The sequence below is a fragment of the Podarcis bocagei genome (assembly GCF_964188305.1).
Source record: "Podarcis bocagei genome assembly, chromosome: 10".
NCBI classification, from domain to species: Eukaryota; Metazoa; Chordata; class Lepidosauria; order Squamata; family Lacertidae; genus Podarcis; species Podarcis bocagei.
Genome location: NC_138135.1, coordinates 21,047,838 through 21,072,475, shown reverse-complemented (window position 1 = coordinate 21,072,475; position 24,638 = coordinate 21,047,838). Strand labels below are relative to the sequence as shown.

At 45.1% G+C, this 24,638-nt stretch overlaps 1 protein-coding gene and 1 long non-coding RNA gene across 8 annotated transcripts in view; one reads left to right on the top strand and one right to left on the bottom strand.

Moving 5' to 3' along the window:
• The window catches only part of WNT5B (Wnt family member 5B), a 139,713-nt gene that overhangs the window by 86,671 nt on the left and 28,404 nt on the right, over positions 1-24,638 (top strand). The window contains exons 1-2 of one of the 7 annotated variants that reach the window (XM_081210345.1): positions 154-256; positions 1,935-2,074. The exons of the other annotated variants lie outside the window; for them this stretch is intronic. The gene's annotated coding sequence lies outside the window, so the exon portion shown is untranslated. Of the gene's footprint in view, positions 1-153; positions 257-1,934; positions 2,075-24,638 lie in introns of those variants that run through there. 7 annotated transcript variants of the gene reach the window in all.
• On the bottom strand, positions 17,991-19,066 carry LOC308595936. The gene is made up of 2 exons (XR_014012234.1): positions 18,795-19,066; positions 17,991-18,091 (listed from the first exon to the last, which is right to left on the bottom strand). It is a non-coding gene; the product is annotated as an uncharacterized lncRNA (long non-coding RNA).

Genomic DNA, 24,638 nt, shown 5'->3' with positions numbered 1-24,638 from the left:
CCGGAACACTCGGAGCCGTCGCCTAGGCAACACCCCCCTCTCTCCCCCCCTCCTCCGGCAAGCCGGCGGGGTTAACCCTCGCGGCGCCGCTCTCCATCAAGCCAGGCTCCACGGGCCTTTCGCGGAGCGTGGAGTGGCTCTCCCGGGACCACCGTGCGGCGTGGGGCCGGCCAGGGGTTGACCCCAAGAATAGTTTAGCAGCTAGGAGGGGGAATCCTACCTGCTGTTCTCGCCGCAGCGCCGTGGGTGCGCTAAGGTTAGGATATGGGAGCGTCGCCGTTGCCCGCGTCAGAGACTTCGCTGAAAGGGCAGGTGTTAAATCAAGAGTGGGGAGAAGGGGAGTCTAAGCTCCCTTCCCTCCCTCACTTGGGGCTGCCTGGAGATGGGCGAGAAAGGGTTATTTTAGTAAGGCTAAAAACTTTTTTTGGGGGGGGGGATACCCCAAACTGCTCTTTACGCCTCACCCTCGACTCAAGGCAGTATTGTTTATTCTTGGTTAGCTTTAAATTTAAATGAAAATATTGGGTACTATCCCTATTAAAAAAATAAAGCTGAAGGTATTTAATTAATTTAATTAATTAAGCTGTTAATCTGCATCACACAAACCTTTGCAGTGGTCTTTGAATAAAAATAACACACAAATCATATATTGTTTATGAACAATGCAGTCTTTTCTACGTATATGTCTTGGAGACTTGGAAGTAAGTCGCCTTGGGTTCAAGGGGGCTTTACTCCCATTGTAAGTAGGTATGGAGTTGCAACCAAAATAAATGAGAAAGCATGTATCTAAGCTGTTACTTTGAAGATGTGAGTGGCACTAAATATTTGTTTCACAGGGGGCAGCTGTGGATAAAAATTCATGGTTAGATGGTTAATATAAATATTAGGGGAAATAACCGTTTAAATAACTGCTGCTTTCAGCCTTACATGGACTTGTTGAAAGTAAGGGACTTGCTTTGGTGTTTGACTTGCCAGATATCTCTAGACCTCCAATATTATCTGCCTCTAGACTTGTATGAGCAGGCAAATGGCCCAAACCCAGATAGCTTAGGTAAAATTCAGACTTCTTGAGGTGTGGATTTTATTAAACTTTGACAACCTGTTTGTGCCCTTATATCCTCTAAACATCACATTTCACATAATAACATTCCACACAGTAGTACAATAGCTCTAGCAAGAAGTTCCTCCCCATTCTAGGCTTCCTCAATGTCAGCTCAGGCATTTTTGTGTATGTTGCTAATACTTTTCAACAAGGACAAAATGCAGTTTTTTTCTTTCTTTAAAACACATTGCGGATATAGCCTCTCATTAAAGATATTTCCATGTGTGACTGCTGCTGATACTAAACTGCAGTGGGGAATATCCCATTCATTGGTGGGTTCATATCAAAAACCATTTGCCAAGTGGTAACTTACCATGGGGTCCAAATAATGACTTGGATATCTGCTTATCTGCACTGGCCTGACAAATAGGGCGGAAAACATCACCACAAAAACTGCATCTCATCAGAAAGCAGGAGTGCTAAGAAACTCCATGAATTATGTCCCAATGAAGCGATACTGAAAGCAAAAATGTTGGTTTGCGTTGCACAAAGCTACCCAAATAACATTTCAAGACAAAATACCACTTTTCTCAATGGTTCAACATTAGAAAATGCAAGTTGACCTGTAACAAACTGTTGTACTGTATTGTTTAAAGGGAGTGTTCCTTTGCAGAGTTCCAGCCAGTTACCTAGCCATGTCCTCCAGGATGCTCCTATCTCTCTCCCCACCTCCTTTTTCCAGCTCACGCTCAGTTCTGTGCCTATTGAGAATGCTCAATTCCCATTGGACTGTTTGTGGGTGAGGGTGGGTGGATTGTACTGCTGCAACCTTCTGAGGCACCACTGATGCTCTTATTTCTCAGAGATGTCATTTTTGCTTTGTTTCTATTAGAACACGCTACATTAGTTCACTGCCTGGGTCCAACTGACTGAGAAGTTCTTCAGAAGCTCTACATCTCTTGCACAGCTCCCATTAGTTTTAATGGGGTGCACACAAGATATCTTCCTGATAGATTGCGAGCGCTGAGTAGAGTAGGTATTAACTGTAGTCAGCAACATCTCTTTAAAATTATGTAATCACTTATCCCTTCAGGTTTCATAGCATTACCTGTGTATCTATGGTTGTTATAAAACATATATTTTTGTAAGGCTATGAACCTGCTACAGCACATTTTAAACTTTCTATTTTAAGAAATACTCATGAGTCTTGACTAAATAAAATTATTCCCTAATCCTTCCAAGGTTATTCCAAAAGGAAGGCTTAATACAGATATAGATACAGACTCCGCTAACCCAGAAATAGTACCTCGGGTTAAGAACTTTGCTTCAGGATGAGAACAGAAATCGTGCTGCAGCAGCTCGGCGGCAGCAGGAGGCCCCATTAGCCAAAGTGGTGCTTCAGGTTAAGAACAGTTTCAGGTTAAGAACAGTTTCAGGTTAAGTACGGACCTCCAGAACAAATTAAGTTCTTAACTCAAGGTACCACTGTATTAGTGAAAGAGACTTTGTAAGTTGGTTGCTGAAGTTTTTCTCAGGACTTTGAGACAGCAGTCCTCAGAAAATAGATGGCATCTGCATAATACCAATTTGCTGAAATGGATGTTTCCATTTCTGTATGAGCCTGAGGGAGAAGTCCCACCTCATAACCCTTTGTTTGGCTGGATCCAAATGTACTTGGAATCCTGTTTGCTACATTCACTCTAGCATATCTGCCTGCTTGTAACACCATTATTTCTGAGCAATAGCTAGCTTTGTGTGTTGTTTTGGAATTGTATGCAGCTCTCCATATCTTTGGTGACATTGATTTTCACTGGGGTTGGATCAGTATAAATAGAAGAATGCAATTCTATATAAAGGAGAAATATTCCATGTAAACTGGCACACTTGAATTTAAGCATGCTTTAAAGTCAAGGCTGTAGGAATAAACCAATTTAAATGCTTCTATACTGTGTAAAGTTGGGATTTTACCCTCAGGCTGTGATTTTACCACTTGGGTTTGGAATCAAGCCATGGAGGTTAGGCGGAGGGACAGTTTGGGTAGAGCTGATTTATGGAATGCATGCTTTATGAGAGCTCTGAATTTAGATCAACTTGGGTGCACCCTAATGCCACTGTTCAGTACAAAAAAGGTAGTGATGGGATAACTTCACTCATTGCTCAGGATTGGCATTACATTAATGTTACTCATTACTGGCACAAGATCAAGGGACTTGAGCAAGTCAGGCTGAACGAGGGCCAACAAAATCTTTATGTTGGACTAGTGCGTGTTGCTTCTTTACAAATGGTGTGTGTGCTTTACCTACCATACCCTATATTTTCATCTGTTGGTAAGCTTGATTGCTGGCAGTAGTTGTATTAAGAAGAAGCCATGGATAACTTCTAAAGGCATTAAATTATTTTAAATGGCTTTTTAATGGGGGAAAAACATTTCTATTGGTATGTACCACATCAGTTAGGGCTAGAAAAATGTATTATATTAGAACCTTGGGGCTGTAACCTCAGCCTCAGCTCTGCATATCTACATATTCTCGGTAGATTTATTGATATCAAAGAAGCAAAATAATGGGTGAAACCGAAGTGCGCCGTGTCAAAGAAACCCTTGGGACAGGGAGTAGATATATAAATCCCCAGTATAACAAGCGAGTCATTCTATATGGTAAATGGAACGTTGAAAAACTGCACTCCTTTATACGTATCTCATGGGAGATAAGGGAGCAGTCCTAACCCATGATCTGTTCTGCTGCTTTGTGTGTTAGGATTTGGCAGAGGTGTGTCCTCACCTTACTCTGCTGGGGGTGGTGGGTCTTTGCTGCCAAAGGTACAGTCTGTTTTGGAGCTACCACCAGCATGAATAATAATGGTCAGTGAAAACTCAAGCAAAGAGGTCTATTGGTGCCTCCTGAATAGGAGTAATTTTCAAAAACTGAGAGTGGATACAGGCAGCTCTTAACAGTAACCTATCCTGATATACACTGAATAGTCCTGCTGCATGCTGAAGAAAACTTAACCCGAATTTCTTATGTTTTGTTATTACTCTTATTTTTATTGTGAGTTTCCACAACTTCCATCAAGAAGCAACAGCTCTTGTATAGTGGTCAACTTTGTGAGCTGCTGGACTTTTTAAATTTCCACAATGTCCCAACATAGTGTTGCTCAGGGCATTATGGAAAAATTAAATTGCTGACACTGGTCCTCAAGGCAGGGCATGCCAACTAAAAACAATCTCATACTCTCTCTCAACTCCTCTGGTTCTCCATGCAATGCACCAATAAGTTGGGGCTCTTTGTAGGTCTCTTAGCCTTGGCTGTTACCACCTTCTGGAACCAGCCCTGGCTTCATCCCTTCCCTTCAACAACTTGTCTTTCTGTTCAGTGCTGCTGGTGAACAACAAATATAATACTGTGCTGTATGACCCCATTTGACCAAATGCCTGCATTGTATTTAAATCATTCAGGGGACCAGAAATTTGAATAAATGGATTCTGTAATGTTTCAAGGGTGGCGATGGTTTCACTCAATTTTATGCCAGACTCAATTATGTCTACTGAAAAGAAGTAGGGTGGTTTTACATCCACCTGATAAGAACTAGGATGGCATTCCAGCCTGACTTGAGCACTGGGATTCTATTTCTGTGGTGTCACAATGACCTGGCCAGTGTTCTGCAACCTTGGGTACAAAGATGTTGTTGGACTACCATTTACATCATCCCTGACCATTGATTAAACTGGCTGGGGATGATGGCAGTTGTAGTCCAACTATGTCTGGGAACCTAAGGTTGAAGAACACTGATCTACACATACAGAACAAAATTTGGGATGACGACTAAGGTTCAGGTGCCGATTTTTTACGGGGCGCAATGCTAGCTGCTTACAAGATATCAGACAATAATTGTCTCTCTCTTTATCAATGCTTATCTCAAGCAAGGAGTAGAATGCACTCTCATTTCTGTGTTTCTGGGTTTCAGCCTTTGCCCTTTAATTCTACGCTCTCTCCATGAAGAAGAAAGCAATTTTCATAGGAAAGCTGGCTGGTGGGAAAAGGATTAAGAATCTAGTCGCTCTTCACACTGCTTCTCGAATAAAATTTGGAGCCTCCCAAATCTGCTATTTTTTTTAAAGAAAGGTTGGTTGAAAGTAACATGCATTTGCAACTTGGAAGACTAACCCCAGTGTATGGATTCATATATGTCTTGGTCTTGTGTTTACCATATGTTTAATAGGAATAAGGAAAAATGATCTGTAATAGGATTTTGTTTTATCCAAATAGCAGCTGTTTGCAATTTTTCTGAGCTTCCAAAAAGTCAGAAGACAGATGGGGCAGTCAAAATGTACATTATCAGTGCAGTTTATCATGGAGACAAACATTTTGAATGCCATGCTCATCATGACCTGAGCAGCATTTTCTAGGCTCCAGGAAAACTAGTTGTATTGGCCCTCATCCCATTAGAGACACACTAAACAATGTAATAAAAATCATATTAGTTCTAAAATTGTTAGATTTGAGGGGATCAGATAGTCACTATGGCTTTATGACTGTATCTGGCTTCCTAGGTTGTAAATCTGCAGTAAGAAGCATATTCTGCAGTCTTTGAGAATTTGAGTCTCAAGCCTCCTAAGAGGGGTCTACAAACATTAGTTGAGCTTAGCCAATTGTAGCTAGCAGAGCTCACCTTTCCCACTCCCACTTTGTGTGCCTTTAATTTTTACCTGGTGTCCTGGGAAAGAGTTTTATAGGAGAGAGGCAGCTGGCAAAGTATTTGGCTTTGTTCAGACAAATCGCTGGCGCTTACTGACTTTTAGGCCCTGTGTGAATGAGCCTGGAATATGTCTTAGACGCAAATGCTCATTTCCCCCCATGAGTTCTTCAGTTCCCTCCTGTCCTGGTTTGTGACAAACCATAGCTGCTCATTACATCTGAACATAAACTATGGTTTAGGGTTTGTAAACCAGATTATGCCAGGGCCAAGCCTGTATGGGATGGAGAACCTGTGGCCCTCCAGAGGTGGTTGGACTTTCTCTCCCATCAGCTCAATGCCTGGATAACGGTCAGGCATGATGGGAGTTGAAGTCCAGCATCTGGAGGTCCATAGGCTCTATTTTCTTGTTGCATGTTATGGTAGGATCTCCTTCCCTCCAACTCATGACATTGATGCTGTCACAGCAAGGCACCATTTTGAAAGAGACATGCTCTCCTTTCCTCTATTGCTGATGACCCCCCCCCCCAATTGCTTTGTTCACTATCTAGCCCATTGAAGAGTTCTGGAGAACTCAAAATCTTGCACACTATGTTGTGATATTTTGGTTGACCTAATAAAGACATTGCCCTAGTAGGGATTTTGAAATAATTTTGTTATTCCCATGGTGGGAATATGCAGTAGGCTTTTCCTTCTGGTTGCCAGAATTAAAATTTCTCATCACCAACACTTGTATTTGTGGGCCCCTGCCTCCTAGGTAACCTGAGGAATCAGATGAGTGCATGGAAAGGATGGTTCTGTTCTAAAATTGGTTGTAACTGGTTTCTGTAAATCTTATAAGATTTAATTACGTCTGGACAGTGAACAGATGCATTGTTAGAAATACATTCACTAAAATTACCGTATTTTTCCGTGTATAAGACTATGTTTCCCCTCAGTTTTTTTAAGTTTAAAATTGGGGGTTGTCTTATACACAGAATATTTAAAATATTTATTTCTTAATTTTGGGTGCAAAAAATAGGGGTTGTCTTATAGACGATGAAATACGGTATATCCAGAACTCTGCATTGTCACTGCCCCCTCCATGGCAAGAGGCCATGGAGTTCTTTGATAAGTTGTGTCTTGAATACGTATATTCTACCCTCAAATCTCTTTACCATAAATGTTTTTGTAGTAATAGCTATACACAATTGAAGGTCTAAGTGGTAAATTGCATTTCACACAAATATTGTAATGTTTTTCACCTGCTTGGGAGCTGTTAATCCAGTTTCCTGGAATAACCACTGATATTCCAACCCCCTGGGTCGTTTCCAGATGATAAAGTTGTTTGTTCTTTCCCCTATCCAAATTACATTGATGTTCAAAGGGAATGGGACATTATTTATTGGCAGCTATTTGAAGGAATCAACTTAGTTTAGATTTGAGTAATTCAGGCTGAGTGTATAATGCCTTCACACATACTCTGTTATACTACTTGTGTGGCCATAATGAGGTAATCAGATAGTCACTTCATTTAGGTTCCAAGATAGAAACACATTATTAATATCAATGGAATTAGTCCTAAGCAAGTGGTTTTAGCGTATGGACACCCTTAGAGTTGTAATACTGCCCCTACTTACCTGGAAACAAGTCCCATTAAATCATGAGAGGCTTACCTTTGAGTAGACACACATTAGCCTCGCTGTTAAGTGCCTTACAATGTATTTTCAGAACCGTATTTTATTTTATTTATCACTTCACTTCACTTCATTGTCCCATTGGGCCTTAGAAAGGACATGGAAATATCCACAGCCAGCATTCATGTATTAATATGTAAAATCAACATTCAGAGACACTTGTGTTGGACTCCTTTCCTGTCTTAAAATTGTTGACTTGTATTTGTCAAAGTAGTTTAAATAGTTATCAGCTACTAGTGATGTGTATGGCTTCATGTGGCCATGCACCACGATCCCTACACAGTTTTGTTCATTTTTCACATATAGTCGTTTTCATATCAATTGAAAACCTAACTAGTGGTGCAACCCAACTGAAGTGAAATACTTTTGTAAACAATTAATCTATGTGGGAGAGTTACGCATGTGATATGCAGTGATCCTATGCATGTTTTCTCAGAAGTAAGTTTTACTGAGTTCAGTGGAGCTTACTCCCTAGTAAATATGCATAGGATTGTAGCCTACATAGAAAGAAATGGGACACAGGAATACTTAATTTTGGCTGTTTTGTACCTGTAGTGAGTAAGCTGAATTCTTCCTATTGCTGTTTGTCTCTCAAACCATTTTTATTCCTAAAGAAATCTGGGAGAAGGAAGGTATCCTACTTAATGGAATTGAAATTCCTAGCTGCAGTTAATGTCTGCCAATAGGGCTATTAGCTGCTTGATTTCCAGGGAAATGATGATATCGTGTCTACTGAACTGTACAAAAGTAAACTTTACAGTTTCTAATCTTCCGCCCCCCATGTCCCCTGTTAAATCCAACTTAACAACAGCTTCAGATGATCCTTAGTAAAAAAAATCATTTTAATTGTTTTTCCCCCTCCCACCATCCTGTTCCACCCCCCAATCTAAAACATTTATTTATTTAATCACTTCTAGGCAACCTTTTAAGGCACCCTCGTCCCCAGGCATCTTACATAAAATCACCATAAAATACCACATTTCAGTTAAAACACCCATTTAAAACACCAATCTAAAACAATATGCAGACCAGTAGTACACCATTATTGATTAGCTAAAACAGTTTCAGACAATTTCAAGTCATCATTGCCATAACTCTTTTAAGAAAAGGCAATCTGAAATAAGCGGGTTTCGAAGTCTGCTCTGTTAGAACTGTATTCACATCCCTTGGGAGGGGATTCCACAAACATGGAGCCATACCCAAGCTAAAAAATCTAAATCTCCCACCCCTTGCTTCCCACAAAATGCCCTGGTGGGGGTTATTGGGTGGGCTACCAAGGAGGCAGACTGCTGGGGATGTTGGTGGAAAGAGACAAGAAACTTTCCTCCCATGAACTTGCTTAAGGTAATTTATATTGGGGGTGATTTTTGCTTTGCCAGCAGCTCCCAAGTGTGCCATTGGTCAGAAGAGCGCTTCCCAGAGACACATTGCAGCTGGCATGGGGAGGGAAAGGAAGCGTTCCTTCACATTGGAAGAGTCTTATACTGAGTCAATATTGTCCCTGCTGGCTGGCAGTGGCTCTCTAGGGTTTCAGCCAAGGGACAGTCTCAGACCAATTTGGATATGCCATTGATTGAGCTTGGGACCATTTGCATGCAAAACAGATGCTCTACAGTCCTTCTATCAACATTTTTAAGTTGGTTTATCTTAGGATCCAAGCCTTTGCAAACTAACCATTGAGAAGGACTACATATGTAGTGAGCCCTGCTGTATCTCTGCTCCTAACAGACTCATAACCTATCAAACACCAGCCATGCCTCTCTAACTGCTGTCCATGCCTCTCAGAAGGTCAGTGCTTCTGTCTGTGACCTCTCCTGCCACTACTGCTGCAATATTTATGAGGATGATGAATCTCTGTTTGGGACAATTCATCTGAGTCTCTGCTCTACAGTGGATAAATTAATCTGCCAAAATGTCGGCTTATAATTGAGAAGAGTTTACTTAGGCTAATAAGTTCTCTCTCTCTCTCTCTCTCTCTCTCTCTCTCTCTCTCTCTCTCTCTCTCTGTCACACACACACACACACACACACACACACACACTCTACACCTCCAACAACTTTTTATAGGATGCATTAAACAGGATTTTAATGTTTTGATATTGCTTTGTGCAGCATGAATTCTGTACCACAAACAAAATAAATAAAAGCGGCAAACTACACAAGAAATTCTAGGTTTTTGTGAGTGGAATGTATTGCACAAAAAGAATTGGCTTACAGAACTTGTGAACTCAGGACCCATATTCCCTTGTAATTTTTTATTTTTTTAAAAGGTAATGTGTGTGACCCTGAGTATGTGCAAAATGATTTCACCTCTGAAACCAGGCACCTTGAAAAATGTTGTTGTTGCTGCTGCTGCTGCCGTTATGTTAGTAGCATTAAACTGTTACAATGATGCATTAATATGTATTCTTCCTGTTGCTGCTTTTGGCTCATTTATGTGGGAAGGTGGCATACAAATTAAAATAAATAAATGATGGAGGAGTTATATCCCACACTTCTAGTTAAAATACACTGGTTAGCGCAACCTACAACATATACAAGAAGAATGTCATAAAAACAATCTAAAACAATTATAGATAGAGAGGATTAGTGATCGAAAAAACTGGGGGAGGGATTCTGCCTCATAAAATAAAAGTCTGCTGGATTAGAAAGGACAAAGTGCACCTGAGCACATGTAAAATGCCTTGGATGAAACATTTTACATATGCTCAGGTGCTCTGTGGACACACACAAATATTGCACCACATAAAACTCAGGAAATGACAATAAAATCTCAGAATAGATTGTTATTGATCAGGCAGATAGGATTCTGGCTTTGCCTAAGAGCCTAGCTTGTACTTGGTGGGTCTGTCTACAATACTGAGTTCTATACAGTACAGTGACTTAGCAGGAGGGTGAATGGCATCTCTACCACAGCAAGAAAGGTGGAGGTGACAAATGGATTAAACTACTGTATCTTCATCCTAGGGAAGTGCAACTTTCCATCCAGACTTGTCTCAATCGTATCTTTGGTTATAAAGAGACATAGTGGCAAAGAGAGATGCACTGTCCCTGTTCCCCTGTCACAATGGGATCTCGCCCAAAGGAAAGAGCAGGCTAAGCGATTCTAAGGCAGGATTTTTGTGATACTATAAAATAAATAAATCAGAAGCTCCTGCAATACATGCAGTTCTTTTTTAACTATTAACTCTGCCTTTCTGGAACTGTGCCACCAGTATATTTTCAGCGATTAGATCACGTTCTAAAATTGGCAATGCACTAAAATTTGACAGAATCCTGTCTCCTGCCCTATAAATATCCACTCCAAAGTCATATCTCTCAGGAAAGCGAGAGAGAGAGAGAGAGAGAACCATTTGATGATGATGATGATGCTATGGAAGCTTGCTGTGCAAACTGGGGTCCTGGTTAGAGCCCAGGGTGAGAGAAGAACAAATAGAAACTCCAGAGAGAAAAGATGCCAAATAGAATTGTCAACAAGCCAGAGTTCTTGGCCGAGAGCAGCTCCTTTAAGTAATAGTCCAGAGACTCTCGAGATACGGTCGACTGTACCTTTACAAAACGCGCAAGCTATATTTTCTGCTGTTTCTACTGTGTATGAAAATATTTTGGAGGGGAAAATATTTCATGGAAACCTGGCTCTTTGACCTTTAGGTGTGGAAAGAGTTTAGCAGATGGATGCCAGCATGGTGTCCAAAAAAATGCCATCGCTGTCTGTAAGCATTTATTTTAGGGAGTGTGGTAGACATGGGTAGAATAACTGACTGTTATGGAACGGAGGGGGCACCTAACCCGTTCAGCCTTACTCTGCAGGCAGGAACATTCCTGATGTCTCAGTATAGATTTGGTGCAGTGTTCGCCCCTTTGCCCCTCCTCCAAAAGTCTTACTTGGAAACAATATGATGCACCGGATGCATTTCCAGCAAGACATGTTGTCGTTGTATGTTCTTCTCCTGCTCCCTAGTCAACGGGACTGTCAGCAGACATCTTGGGGCCCTTAGCACTGTGTCATCAGTGGGGGCCCACCCCCAGCACCCCTCAACACCCCCCCTCGTTGATATAATTCTTTCTTCTTCTGCCACTGCAGCATCATGTACCATGCCTGCCAACCCCCCAAGCAGCCCCAGCTGTAACAAAACATGTCTCTCCCTTATTGGTCTCTACGGCCACAGCAGGCGTTGTAACCTTCCAACAGTTTGACATCACCCCCAAAGGCGCACCATTCCGTTGTCTTTCAACATCTTTATCAATGACTTGGATGATGGACTCAAGGGCATCCTGATCAAATTTGCAGATGACACCAAACTGGGAGGGGTGGCTAACACCCCAGAGGACAGGATCACACTTCAAAACGACCTTGACAGATTAGAGAACTGGGCAAAAACAAACAAGATGAATTTTAACAGGGAGAAATGTAAAGTATTGCACTTGGGCAAAAAAAATGAGAGGCACAAATACAAGATGGGGGACACCTGGCTTGAGAGCAGTACATGTGAAAAGGATCTAGGAGTCTTGGTTGACCATAAACTTGACATGAGCCAACAGTGTGATGCGGCAGCTAAAAAAGCCAATGCAATTCTGGGCTGCATCAATAGGAGTATAGCATCTAGATCAAGGGAAGTAATAGTGCCACTGTATTCTGCTCTGGTCAGACCTCACCTAGAGTACTGTGTCCAGTTCTGGGCACCAGAATTCAAGAAGGACACTGACAAACTGGAATGTGTCCAGAGGAGGGCAACCAAAATGGTCAAAGGCCTGGAAACGATGCCTTATGAGGAACGGCTAAGGGAGCTGGGCATGTTTAGCCTGGAGAAGAGGAGGTTAAGGGGTGATATGATAGCCATGTTCAAATATATAAAAGGATGTCACATAGAGGAGGGAGAAAGGTTGTTTTCTGCTGCTCCAGAGAAGCGGACACGGAGCAATGGATCCAAACTACAAGAAAGAAGAACTTCCTGACAGGAAGAACTTCCTGACAGTAAGAGCTGTTTGACAGTGGAATTTGCTGCCAAGGAGTGTGGTGGAGTCTCCTACTTTGGAGGTCTTTAAGCGGAGGCTTGACAACGATATGTCAGGAGTGCTCTGATGGTGTTTCCTGCTTGGCAGGGGGTTGGACTCGATGGCCCTTGTGGTCTCTTCCAACTCTATGATTCTATGATTCTAAGACAGAAGGATGCCAGTCAAATATAAGAAATATGCAGCTGTTAAACTTCTACCTGTCATACAGCTGTTGAAGGCATAGAATCTCTATGAAGCTAATCCTGAAAGAGTAGCCATGCTAGTCCTTTGCAACAATGCCAGCTTAGGTGTCTTGTGGCTTTTTGAAGTTTTAACTGGTTTATCGTGGCATGAGCTTTTGTGTTCTTGAGCTCACTATGGGCCCATCCACACTTCAGTTTGTCCTGTGATTTCAACTGCTATTTGGCTTGCAAAGGAAAATCTACATATGAACAGAGGTTCCACATTTCCCCTGGTTTAATTTCACCATCACCTATCTTTCCCTATACTTTGGATACTTATCATAGTAGCTTCAACCCAGGGCCCAGGGCCCTTCCTTTTTTAGTACAAAGTTGTTCTCTCTCCCATTGTACATGTCAGCCTCTCAAATGTTTTTAAATGGCTCATGCTGAGTTTTGTCACTTTCAGGCCTTTTGACCTTGTCCACCTCACTTAGCTTCCCTGTCTTTTACATGCCTTGTGAGTAAAAGAAAACACAGATAATATTTGCCCACTGTTCATAAAACACTTTTAAGTCAGCGTATGGAAGGCATTATATAAGTGTTAAGTATTTTTATGACGGGTTTATTACAGTCCATCTTCTCTGGCCCCGACATGTCTGAGCCAGGTAGCATTGCCAGCGTTTTTTTAGTTGTTTTTGCTTTCTTTTTCTCCTCCTTCTCCTCTTCAACTGATCTTAGCCATTCTGCTTTTCACTCTGTTGCCTTTGCTTTCTGCTTTTCTGGCTGTGCACCCCAGAGACAGCTGTCAGAAAGCTGCTGAAGACCATCAGGTATATCTTGGCATTTCCTGCTGCACAGCCTCTGACCTTAGTGACAGCAATCCCTGCAACAGTGCTAGGCTACAGAAAGCCCGAGAAAGCAATAGAACAAGGCAGTGCTTAGATCACTGGGAAAGGCAGTATGAAAGTGGTACTGCCTGGTGGAAAGGTTGGGGCCTCAGCAGTGGCGGAGGAAGCCTCTCTGGCACTGAGGGGCGGGGTGAACTGCCCTGCAGCGCCCACACGGTGCCCGCATGGACTGCACATGCGCGGCACCCATACGGACGGTGCTTGAGCAGCAGCCCGTATGGACACCACATGTGTGCCCTCGGCTGCTCTACAGCTGGGGGAGGGAGGCAGCAGGCCATCTTGTCACCCACCCCCGGGTGGCACCCTGGGCGGACTGCCCCCTGCCCCCCCTCAAACACCTCTGGGCCTCAGAGTCTTTCAGGAGAGCAGCTGCTGCATGCTTCCGGTTGCAATCCCTGTTCACAAGGGAGGAGGACACTGCAGAACAAGTGTACATGACTTGTCTCAAAGAATCCTGGTACAGTCATACCTCGGGTTGAAGTAGCTTCAGGATGTGTATTTTCAGGTTGCGCTCCGCGGCGACCTAGAAGTAACGGAGCACGTTACTTCCGGGTTTCACCACTTGCGCATGAGCAGACAGTCAAAATGTCGTCACGCGCATGCGCGGAAGCAGCGTATCGCAACCCGCCGACATGGGTTGCGCTCGCTTCAGGATGCGAATGGGGCTCCGGAACGGATCCCGCTCGCATCCAGAGGTACCACTGTAACTAGATTGTGAAGAGTGCTGGGAATTATAGCTCTGAGAGGCAAGCTACAGTTCCCAGGATTCTTTGCGGGGAATCCATATCCATTTAATGTATGGTGTGCATATAGCCTAAGTAAGCTCTACTGAACTTTGGAAACATGCATAATATTAGGGAGCAACTGGGACCCGGTTCTCCGCATGGTTTAAAACACATTAATAGGAAATGCACCCATACCAAATAATTTTATTGATTGATTTCGCAAAATTGATATATTGTTCGATTGTAAGAAAACCTCAAAGCAGTTTACAAATATGATCAAATTTGGGCCACAGAACGGGTGGTGGGGTAGCCTCTCCCCTGCCACCAATGCTGTTTCTGATATTTTAAATCTTCCTTGGTAGAGGAAACTACTCTTTTGTTCCACAGGGGAGGAAATAACAGCTACCATTTCCCAAAGATAGTAGACTGTTCATGTAGGAAAGAGCAAAGCAAGAGAAGCTGGCAGGAAAATTATAGTACTTCACCATAGCTCCCTAGAGTAGTAAATGGGTTATTAAAATCATACCCAGATATGGAGGTAGTAGAATATATTTCTCATATTCTTACTTGATTTTTGAAAGTTAATAATTCTATAGTCTAGGTGGAATATGGACTGTGCTAATCTTCAATCCAAACATGGCTAGAGAAGCCACTACATGGAGCATGATTCTTGGTACAAGCTTTAAAGCATTCTCAATTTAATGGTTTCATGATTTGTCCTTTTACTTGAATTAAAATTACAATCACGCACATTGTGGGAGACAAGTTTAAAAACAGATGACAATAAGGAGGAAAAATGGCAGCTGTTGGAATACCACCACTCAAGTGTTCTCTAGATTACATCTTTTGGGGTGTCCCCCTCCCCTTTATGGTTCTATTCATTTCTTTAGTTGCCTAATAAAACCTTACCTGCAGCAAATCCTTTATCTAAGGTCATAAATGCAATCAGTAAAAGAACTTATCTTGGAGAAGGATCGCTTTCAGATTTTAATTGGGTTACAGCTGTCTGTAACAAACAAAACCCTGGTGCTGGGATCATACTGATGAATCTCTTGTATTCTCCGAGTCCTTTGCTGCTGGCTTCCAAAAGAAATGAGTTTGGAATGGAATAGGGGCACAACTGCTCTGACTCGCTATGGTCATTCCTATGTTCCTAAGCTTCTGGCAGCCAATCCTAAACACTTGCGCTGGCATGTCTTCCTGCATTTGTCTTGTAATATCCAGTGCCAAAAAAGTGATTTTGAAAAAAAGTTATTAGGCAATCAGATGTTTCTAGTGAAACACAAGGCTATTATTATTATTATTGCTGATCCGTGAACCCCTTGTTTAATCTCATATCCTTCAGCCCAACTTCTGTGGAGACCAAGTACTTGCAAGAGCATTTGCTGTTAATTCTGTTTCCATTTCTGCCCTCACCTCTTCCTGCTGTCTCTCCCTACTGTCAAATGTTAAATTGTAAGCTTCTAGTGGGCTGAGACCTTTTTCTCTTTGTGCTACCATGTGAAAACCACTCAACTGTTGTGTATATCAGTGGCACTAAAATGGTAAACATCCTTCATCATCTAGGATTAGAGCAGCAATACCTCTCTTTGCCTTCGTTTAAACATCAGTAGCTTTTTCCATATTAAATGATAATAAAACATTCAATATTGAATAAGAAACTTTGCACCAACATTTTCTGTCCAAGACTTCAGTCTTTTTAATTTGTTAAAAGTTACAGTACCACACTGCCAGGAGGTACTGTTGTTCTGTGTTAACATATTTTGAAAAGCTGGATGTGTTATTATTAGTATTAAATTTTTGAATTATATTATTTAATTTTTGAATTGCTGCCTATGAGGCATCTGGAAGTGATTTGCAATATAATGAAAACATATAAAGCATTTACATTAAGCCACTCATCCAAGGCAAAAAAAGTATTCATCTTTATCTCAGGAAACTGGTGTATGGCTTTTCTTTACATGGCTGTGAAACAGGGTAGGAATCTCATGCCCAGGGGCAGTGGGTGGGGCAAATGCAGTCTTCCATGCCTCCTTATCTGGTCCTTTAGACTCTCCAGAGTCCAGACCATATACTTCTCACTGGCCCTACTTTGTGCCTCCTGAGTGATTTTTCTTGGTTGGAATGTGTTCTTGAACTGTGATAATGGCTCTTGCTTGCCTGGATGGAAAATAGAGACGAGTATGGAATCCTCTAAGGGACACGGGTGGCGCTGTGGGTTAAACCACAGAGCCTAGGGCTTGCTGATCAGAAGGTCAGCAGTTCGAATCCCCGTGACGGGGTGAGCTCCCATTGCTCGATCCCTGCTCCTGCCAACCTAGCAGTTCGAAAGCACGTCAAAGTGCAAATAGATAAATAGGTACCGCTCCGGCGGGAAGGTAAACTTCATTTCCGTGCGCTGCTCTGGTGCACCAGAAGCAGCTTAGTGCTGCTGGCCACATGACCCGGAAGCTGTATGCCGGCTCCCTCGGCCAATAAAACAAGATGAGCACCACAACCCCAGAGTCGGTCACGACTGGACCTAATGGTCAGGGGTCCCTTTACCTTTTATGGAATCCTCTAGCTTTTTGTGGTTGGAACATGGCACACACTACAAAGATAAGAGAATCACATCCATTGCTCTGAACACTTTTGCTTCTGATCCCACCCACCACTGCCATGCATTCCCCAGGTTTCTCATGAGCAAATGTGGCCCTAAAGGTAAAGGTAAAAGGACTCCTGACCATTAAGTCCAGTCGTGAACGACTCTGGGGTTGTGGTGCTCATCTCGTTTTACTGGCCGAGGGAGCCGACGTTTGTTCGCAGACAGCTTCTGGTTCATGTGGCCAGCATGACTAAGCAGCTTCTGGCAAACCAGAGCAGCGCACGGAAACGCCATTTACCTTCCTGCCGGAGCGGTCCCTATTTATCTACTTGCACTTTGACGTGCTTTCGAACTGCTAGGTTGGCAGGAGCAGGGACCGAGCAACGGGAGCTCACCCCGTCATGGGGATTTGAACTGCCAACCTTCTGATCGGCAAGCCCTAGGCTCTGTGGTTTAGACCACAGTGCCACCCTTGTCTACATGTGGCCCTGCCTTGAGCTAAAAAGGGTTCCCCACACCTCATGTAAGACACATTTCCTTCAGCTGGAGAATTAACTCTCAAGAGTCAGATGAACCAGACAATAGCCTGTTTCCAACCCAGACCTGAAATGTTGCTCCATTGCTCCAGATAGCAACCCCAGCTTTTAAGAAACCCTTTACATTTCTTCTGGCCACTCTCCAGCTCAGACAAAAACCACTTTCATATTGTGGCTATTTGAGTGCAGCAGGAAACAAAGAGAAGTCCCCAGAATGAGCCAATGTGTAGACCAGGGGTCAGCAACCTTTTTCAGCTGTGGGCTGGTCCACTGTCCCTCAGACCATGTGGTGGGCTGGACTATTTTTTTTGAGGGGGGAATGAACAAATTCCTATGCCCCTCAAATAACCCAGAGATGCATTTTTTAAAAAAGCACACATTCTGCTCATGTAAAAACACCAGGCAGGCCCCACAAATAACTAGGAGATGCATTTTAAAAGCACACATTCTACTCATGTAAAAACATGCTGATTCCCAGACCATCTGTGGGCCGGATTTAGAAGGCGATTGGGCCACATCCAGCCCACGGACCTTAGGTTGCCTACCCCTGGTGTAGACCCAGAAACCTTCCACTCATGGAAGAAAAGATTAAGAGGAGAGGTTTCCCTGCTAGGTGCAGCATGCGAGGAACTCTTGTTTGCAACCTGTCATGAAAGCGCTTTTCAGTTTATTGCTCCATCCATGTTATCCTTGGTATCAGTGCTGAATTCTTCACTGATGTCACAGAAGGGCAGGGCACATAATCTGTCTCCTTTGGAGGGAGAAGATAAGAGGGAACACAATCAGACTTTGGATAAAAGGAACTTGTAATGAAAGGCTTGTGAAAATAGAATAGAATAAAATAGTAGCTTCAGGGCAAATAGCTGCTTGGGTTTGTGTTTGTATTTGCATATGTGCATGAGTGTTGTGATTTAGGGTTATGTTTAGAGTAGACCCACTGAAATAAATGAGATGACTAAAGTGGCATTGATTTCACTGGGTGCATGACAAGGGGCCCTGCGGGATCTGATTTCTTTCCATAGGGCCTGTAAGACAGAGTTGTTCTGCCTAGCCTTTGGCTTAGAATCAGTTTGATTCCCTCCCCCTCTTTCTTTTTCCTTTCTCCTCCTGTGAAGAGGCTGCATCGTAATGTTTTAATGTTGTATTTTAATCTTGTTTTTAAAATTGTATTTTAATCAACTTGTTTTTATTATTGTTTGTTAGCTGCCCTGAGCCCGGTCTTGGCTGGGGAGGGCGGGGTATAAATAAAATGTTGTTGTTGTTGTTACGAGGGCTGTGTACACAAGACATTTTATTCTCAAAACAATGAAGACTGAGTACTAGGGGTTTTTTCCCTTTAGTCCACACACAATCTAGATCTACAGTAGTGCATTTTTTTGCCTCTGAAGAGTCCTCCTTGAAAAACGTGTTTTATGTGGAAAATAAAATCTCATTGCAGATTGATTCTACATTACCTGGAATATGTCCACTTGAAAACTGATAAAAACAGATGCAGGTGGTCTCAGCAATGGGGGGGGGGGGCAGATGGTATCCACATCTTTCCAGGCTAGACCTGTACCAAGATTGCAATCACCACTTCCTTCTTAACTAGGATGGGGGCTGAGAAAAAATGGCATGGGAAACCTAATCAGGGGGAGGGTTTTCAAACCTGTATCAAGTAACCACACCCACCCTTGTGGACTGCAGGATCTAGAATCATTCTAGATTGAAACCAACATGTTGAGGATGAGTGTGAACAATTTTAGACTGAAAAATACCACATTCTTGTGCTACAAACAGAGTGAACACAGCCTAAGTCTGGATCCAACCCATAGCCTTTTTTACATCTTCCCAGATGAAAGAAAGTTTGGGAGCCCTGTATGTTGGCAGTGATTGGTGGTGGTGTCGCTCACTTTAGCCTCCAGTTCCTCCTCTGAAAAAACAGAGGTTTAAGTGAGTCCAGTGGTGGTGATGTTTAAAGACAAATCATTAAAATATTTCAGACTGGACTGAGACATCTGCACTCTTCGATTTCTATGGTCTGCTCTGAGCTCTCTTTTTTATTAACTCTCAAAGGTTCAGTCACATAAATACCACGTTAAGAGGCTTAATCAAATACAGTGGTACCTCAGGTTAAGAACTTAATTCATTCTGGAAGTCCGTTCTTAACCTGAAACTGTTCTTAAACTGAGGTACCACTTTAGCTAATGGGGCCTCCCGCTGCCGCTGGCACAGGATTTCTGTTCTCATCCTGAAGCAAAGTTCTTAACCTGAGGTACTATTTCTGGGTTAGCTGAGTCTGTAACCTGAAGCATCTGTAACCTGAAGCATCTGTAACCCAAGGTACCACTGTACTGTACTTCAGTCTTAGGTTCTCAGCCAGAAATAACCACAAGAGAATTGGTGCACCATGAGAGGAATTCCTGTTTGCACTCTGTTGTACCATTGTCCTATGGTTTACTGCTCCCTCCATGTTGTCATTGGTTTCAGTCCCTGAATTCTTCACTGTTGTCAAAGATGGGCAGGGCACATCATCTGTCTCCCTTGGGCAAAGAAGATAGAGTGAATACAATCAGACTTTGGACAAAGGGAACTAGTGAAGAAACACTTGTAGCATGATTCAAAAATTCAAACAGCAGCCTCAAGGCAAATAGCAACTTTGGTGTGTGTACATTTGCATATGTACATGTGATTGTCAGTGGTGAAAATGGCAAAGGGAGGAATTAAAACCATCCCCTCATGCCATGAACCCAATCCTGATTGGGGTCCTCTGTGAGTATTGCAAGTTAAAAGAATACTCTGAGTCACAAAATTAAACAAAATGTGACTAACATGACATCTAGTTCATTCCAAAGAAGTTAGTTATACTGGAGTCTTTGGAGAGATTCAATCCAATGCGTGCTTTTCCCGAGGCAAACTCCAGTTAATGAAGTACGTGAAGATCCAAAGGTTCAGGCTGTAAGGCTACTTTGGAAGTAAGCACCATTGGACACAAGACTTTCTTCTACACAAGAGAGGGCATTCTAAGACAGGGGTAGTCAATGTGGTGCCCTCCAGGGTCTACAACTCCCATATACCTTGGCCATTGGCCATGCTGGCTGGGTGTGATGGAAGTTGTAGTCCACAACATCTGAAGGCAGCTTGTTCTACTTCTGAACATTAACTAATTTATTGATAGGTCTCTTTAAAGCAGGCTTCCTCAACCTCGGCCCTCCAGGTGTTTTGAGACTACAGTTCCTATCATCCCTGACCACTGGTCCTGCTAGCTAGGGATCATGGGAGTTGTAATCCAAAAACATCTGGAGGGGTGAGGTTGAGGAAGCCTGCTTTAAGGTTATGAGAGGATGAATGGAGGCTTCTTTGTGACAGGTGGCAGGCTCAAGGCTGGGACAGGAGTTCTGGGTGACCTGATGACCTCCAAGAGATTGTTCTAAGTGTAGAACCAAGGCCTTTATTTAGACTGGAACCCTTGTATAGGTGCCATCAAGATTTGCCAGGATTGTTATAAGGTGAAGCAAGGCAAGGTTAAGTCATCACCTGCAGGGAAAGAACAGCTAAATAATGTCACTTACTATTGACAGAACTGTAACCTGACTATTTACATATTTATTCATCTATAAGTCTTGCTGACTCCATTGAGGCAGGCACAAAAGAAAATGTGCATAGGATTGCTGCAAGGATTGTAGCCCCATATCAAGGGCTCCTTAACTGTCTCGTAAGGAACTTCTTGTGCTCAGCACCTCATATTTTCCCAACAGTTTCCCCTTTCAAAACTTTGTCGTTCAAACTATGACCTGGAGCTCAAGGTACATCATTTAGGCTCAAAGTCCTCAGTGTTGAAGGGTCCCTGCTCCTGAACAAGATGTTTGCAGTTTTGCAGATCTCCCAAACACTTTCTTGTGGTCCAAGAAGGCTCGCTTGTGTCCAGCATCCAGAAACCAGATTCTAACCTCTGAATGAACACATGTGTCAGAGCTGCTTGAAGATCCTAGCTCACAGAGGATCACGCTAGCCAGCAGTCATTAAGTAAAAGTCTTTATTGAATTACAGTTTCCATTCTCACGCTGCTGTCCGCAACTCTACGTCTAGTAGCTAGATCGGCGAAGCTCCGTCTGAGTCTCCGCCCCGTGCGCACCAACTTAATATCCTAGCCTTGCTCCACCTTTTCCGCCTGACTGTCCTCCTCTGGGTCCCTCTACCCCCCGGGGCTTCTTCCTTCCGGGATTCTTCTGACGCTGACCCGGACCCTCCTGCCTCCTTGCGCCGGGCTTTAGGACCTGGTTCCCTTTCGGGGCTGCTTACTGCGCCGCCTTCCTCTGCATTTGAACTTGGCGCGCGCGCCCAACCTTCCACTTTCCTCTTAACCGTTTCTTCGCTCCCCGATGGAGGTGTGGCCACTCCTGACTCATGCCCTCCCTCCTGTGGTGAGCTGCCAGCGCTTCCCCCCTGGCTCCCTTCCTCTTCCCTGCTTCCTGGCGGTGACGCTGGTCCCGATTTCCAGCTGCTCCCCCCTGAGTCTCCTCTGGCTCTATCTTCCTGGGGTGCCCCCCTAGACTCCCCCCTTGCCCTGGCCACTGGTGCTCCTTTCTGTGAATCCTCTGATTCACTGGAAAGACTGGGAGATCTCGGGTAGTCGTCATCACTCATCCTTTCCTCTGCCTCCTCCCCTTCGCTCTCTGTTTCCTCCCTTGCCCGTGTCTCTGCTCCTAAACCCCTGACATCCATCCCCCCCTCGAAGCCCCCCAGTCCCCCCTCCCCTCCTTCCGGTGCTGGAGCTGGGGGCTGCTGTTGCAAAGGGACGAACGTCGGATATCGGTCGCTTCCCGTGGCAGGCCTCCATCGGAACTCTTCCGGGTCTTCCTCCCTGCTCTCGTTGACGACGGTCACCTCCGCTTCCATCTCTGTGCCGCCGTGCTCGAAACCAGGGTCGTCCCCGAAAATGTCCATGTCCGTCTCTCCCTCACTTCCTCCTGGCGGCGTTGCTCGTCCTGAGCAGTCCAGCCACTTTCTGCGGAACTGCTCCTCTGGCCTATCGTCCCACCAATACGAGGGTTCTGAGACAGATCCCGAGGGTGACCCCTCCGGGGAACGGACGTCTCGTGTTGGTTCCTCGTCCGAGTCGAACCCCCGGAACGTGCTGGCCGAAAGCGTGGGCGTGAAAAGCCAGTCGTCGAAAAAGTCTGCTGGCATAGGTCTATGTGGGAAGAGGGCATGAAACTCGTCTTTGAGCAGAGGTTCGTCTAAAGCGTAGCCCGGCACCCAGCTGTTCGCACTGGCCGGGGTGCCCTCCCTGGCGAGAAAGTATTCTACCCCCTCTTCCCCCCATCTGGAGTCCAAAATCTCCGTGACTTCGTTGATGCGCTCCTTCTGTGCCGCTCCCGCGTGCCCTGTTCTGTCTTTGGCCGGACTCGGCGCCGTTCCGGGTTCCTGGAACCTGTGCGGTGCCTTGTAGGGAGTGAGCACCGATCTGTGGAATACCGGATGCATTCTGGAACCCTCCGGAAGTGCCAGTCTGAAAGCTACCGGGTTGACCTGCTCTTCGACTTGGTAGGGCCCCAGTTGTTTATGCCCTAGTTTCTTCTTGGCCAACGACCTGGCCGGCACTGCGTGGGCTGCTAACCAAACCCAGTCTCCTACGTGGAGCTCTTCTCCAACCCTTCTGTGCTTGTCTGCTTGTACCTTGTATGAGTGCTTGGCCAGCTCCAGGTGGCGCCTCAGCTGATCGTGGACTTCCTGCAGCTCCGACGCGAATGCATCTGCTGTCTGCGGCTCCCCTTCCCCCATTCTTTCCAGTCCCGGGAAGGTTCTGGGGTGCCTCCCGTTGTTGGCGAAGAACGGCGTGACCCCCGTGGATACGTGCTTCGTGTTGTTGTAGGCGAACTCTGCAAGCGGCAGGTAATCCACCCACGTCGCAGGCTGTTGATTTGCATAACATCTCAGGTACTGCTGCATGATGGCATTGACCCGCTCCGCTTGCCCGTTGGTCTGCGGGTGTCTCGCCGACGCCAGGTTGATCTTGACGTTCAGGAAGCCCATCAGCTTCTGCCAGAAGTTCGAGATGAACTGCCGCCCGCGGTCGGACAGAATAGACCGTGGCAGACCGTGAACCTTGAACACGTGGTCTATGAACAGTTTGGCGGTTTGCTCCGCCGTGGCCACCTTAGCACACGGAATGAAATGCGCCATTTTGGAGAACAGGTCCACCACCACCAGCACTGCCGTCTTGCCCCTTGAGCTGGGCAGATCCGTGACAAAGTCCAGAGCCACCCTTTCCCAAGGTTCGACCGGAGTTTGCAGCGGCTCCAACAGTCCGGCCGGCGGTTTGTGCACTGGCTTGGCCCTCTGGCAGGTGTCACACCTCGCCACGTAGTCTGCGACCTCCCCTCTCATTCCAGGCCACCAGAAATCCCTGGCTACTAATTCCACCGTCTTCTCCTTGCCAAAGTGCCCGGCCGTGGGCGCGTCGTGCAGCTGCTGCAGCACCTTGGCTCGAAGTTCGTCTCCCGGCACGTAGATGGCCCCTTTACGGATGAGCAATCCATCTCTTAGCTGGAAACCGTCGGCCGCTGCTTTGCCCCTTTGCACCTCTGCCATCTTTGTTTGTGCGAAGGAGTCCCCCTGCAACGCTCGCCGCACCGCCTCTAGGTCCACGGTCGCCGCGGCGCACGCCCACACTGTCGGTGCGAAGATGTGCATGGCGGCCGCTGGTGTTGCGTCCTCCAGATACTGTGGCTTACGGGAGAGAGCGTCTGCCATGATGTTGGTGTCCCCCGGGACATACTCTATTCGGAAGTCGAAGTTCGCAAAGAACTCAGCCCAACGTATCTGCCTCTGGTTCAGGAACTGTGCCGTGCGCCAGTGCTCTAGATTCTTGTGGTCCGTGCAAACCTGCACCGTGTGCTTGGCGCCGACCAGAAAGTGCCTCCACGCCTTGAAAGCTGCATGAATGGCCAGCAACTCCCTGTCCCAGATGGTGTAGTTCTGCTCGGACTTGCTGAGCTTCCTGGAGTAAAACGCTCCCGGTCGCCACACCCCCTGCGGGTCTTTCTGCAGCAGGACCGCCCCCACGGCTCTGTCCGAAACGTCTGTCTCCACCCTCATCGGCTTGCTGGGGTTGACATGAAGCAGCTGCTCTTCCGACGCGAAGAGACGCTTGAGTGCCTGAAAGGACTGCTCCGCCTGCTCTGTCCAGATGAACTTCTTTTTCTTGGAGCTAAGCGTGTCAGTGATGGCCGCCGTCTGCATCGCGAAGCCCTTGATAAACTTGCGATAGAAGTTCGCAAAGCCGACAAACCGTTGGACCTCCTTCCGGTTGCGCG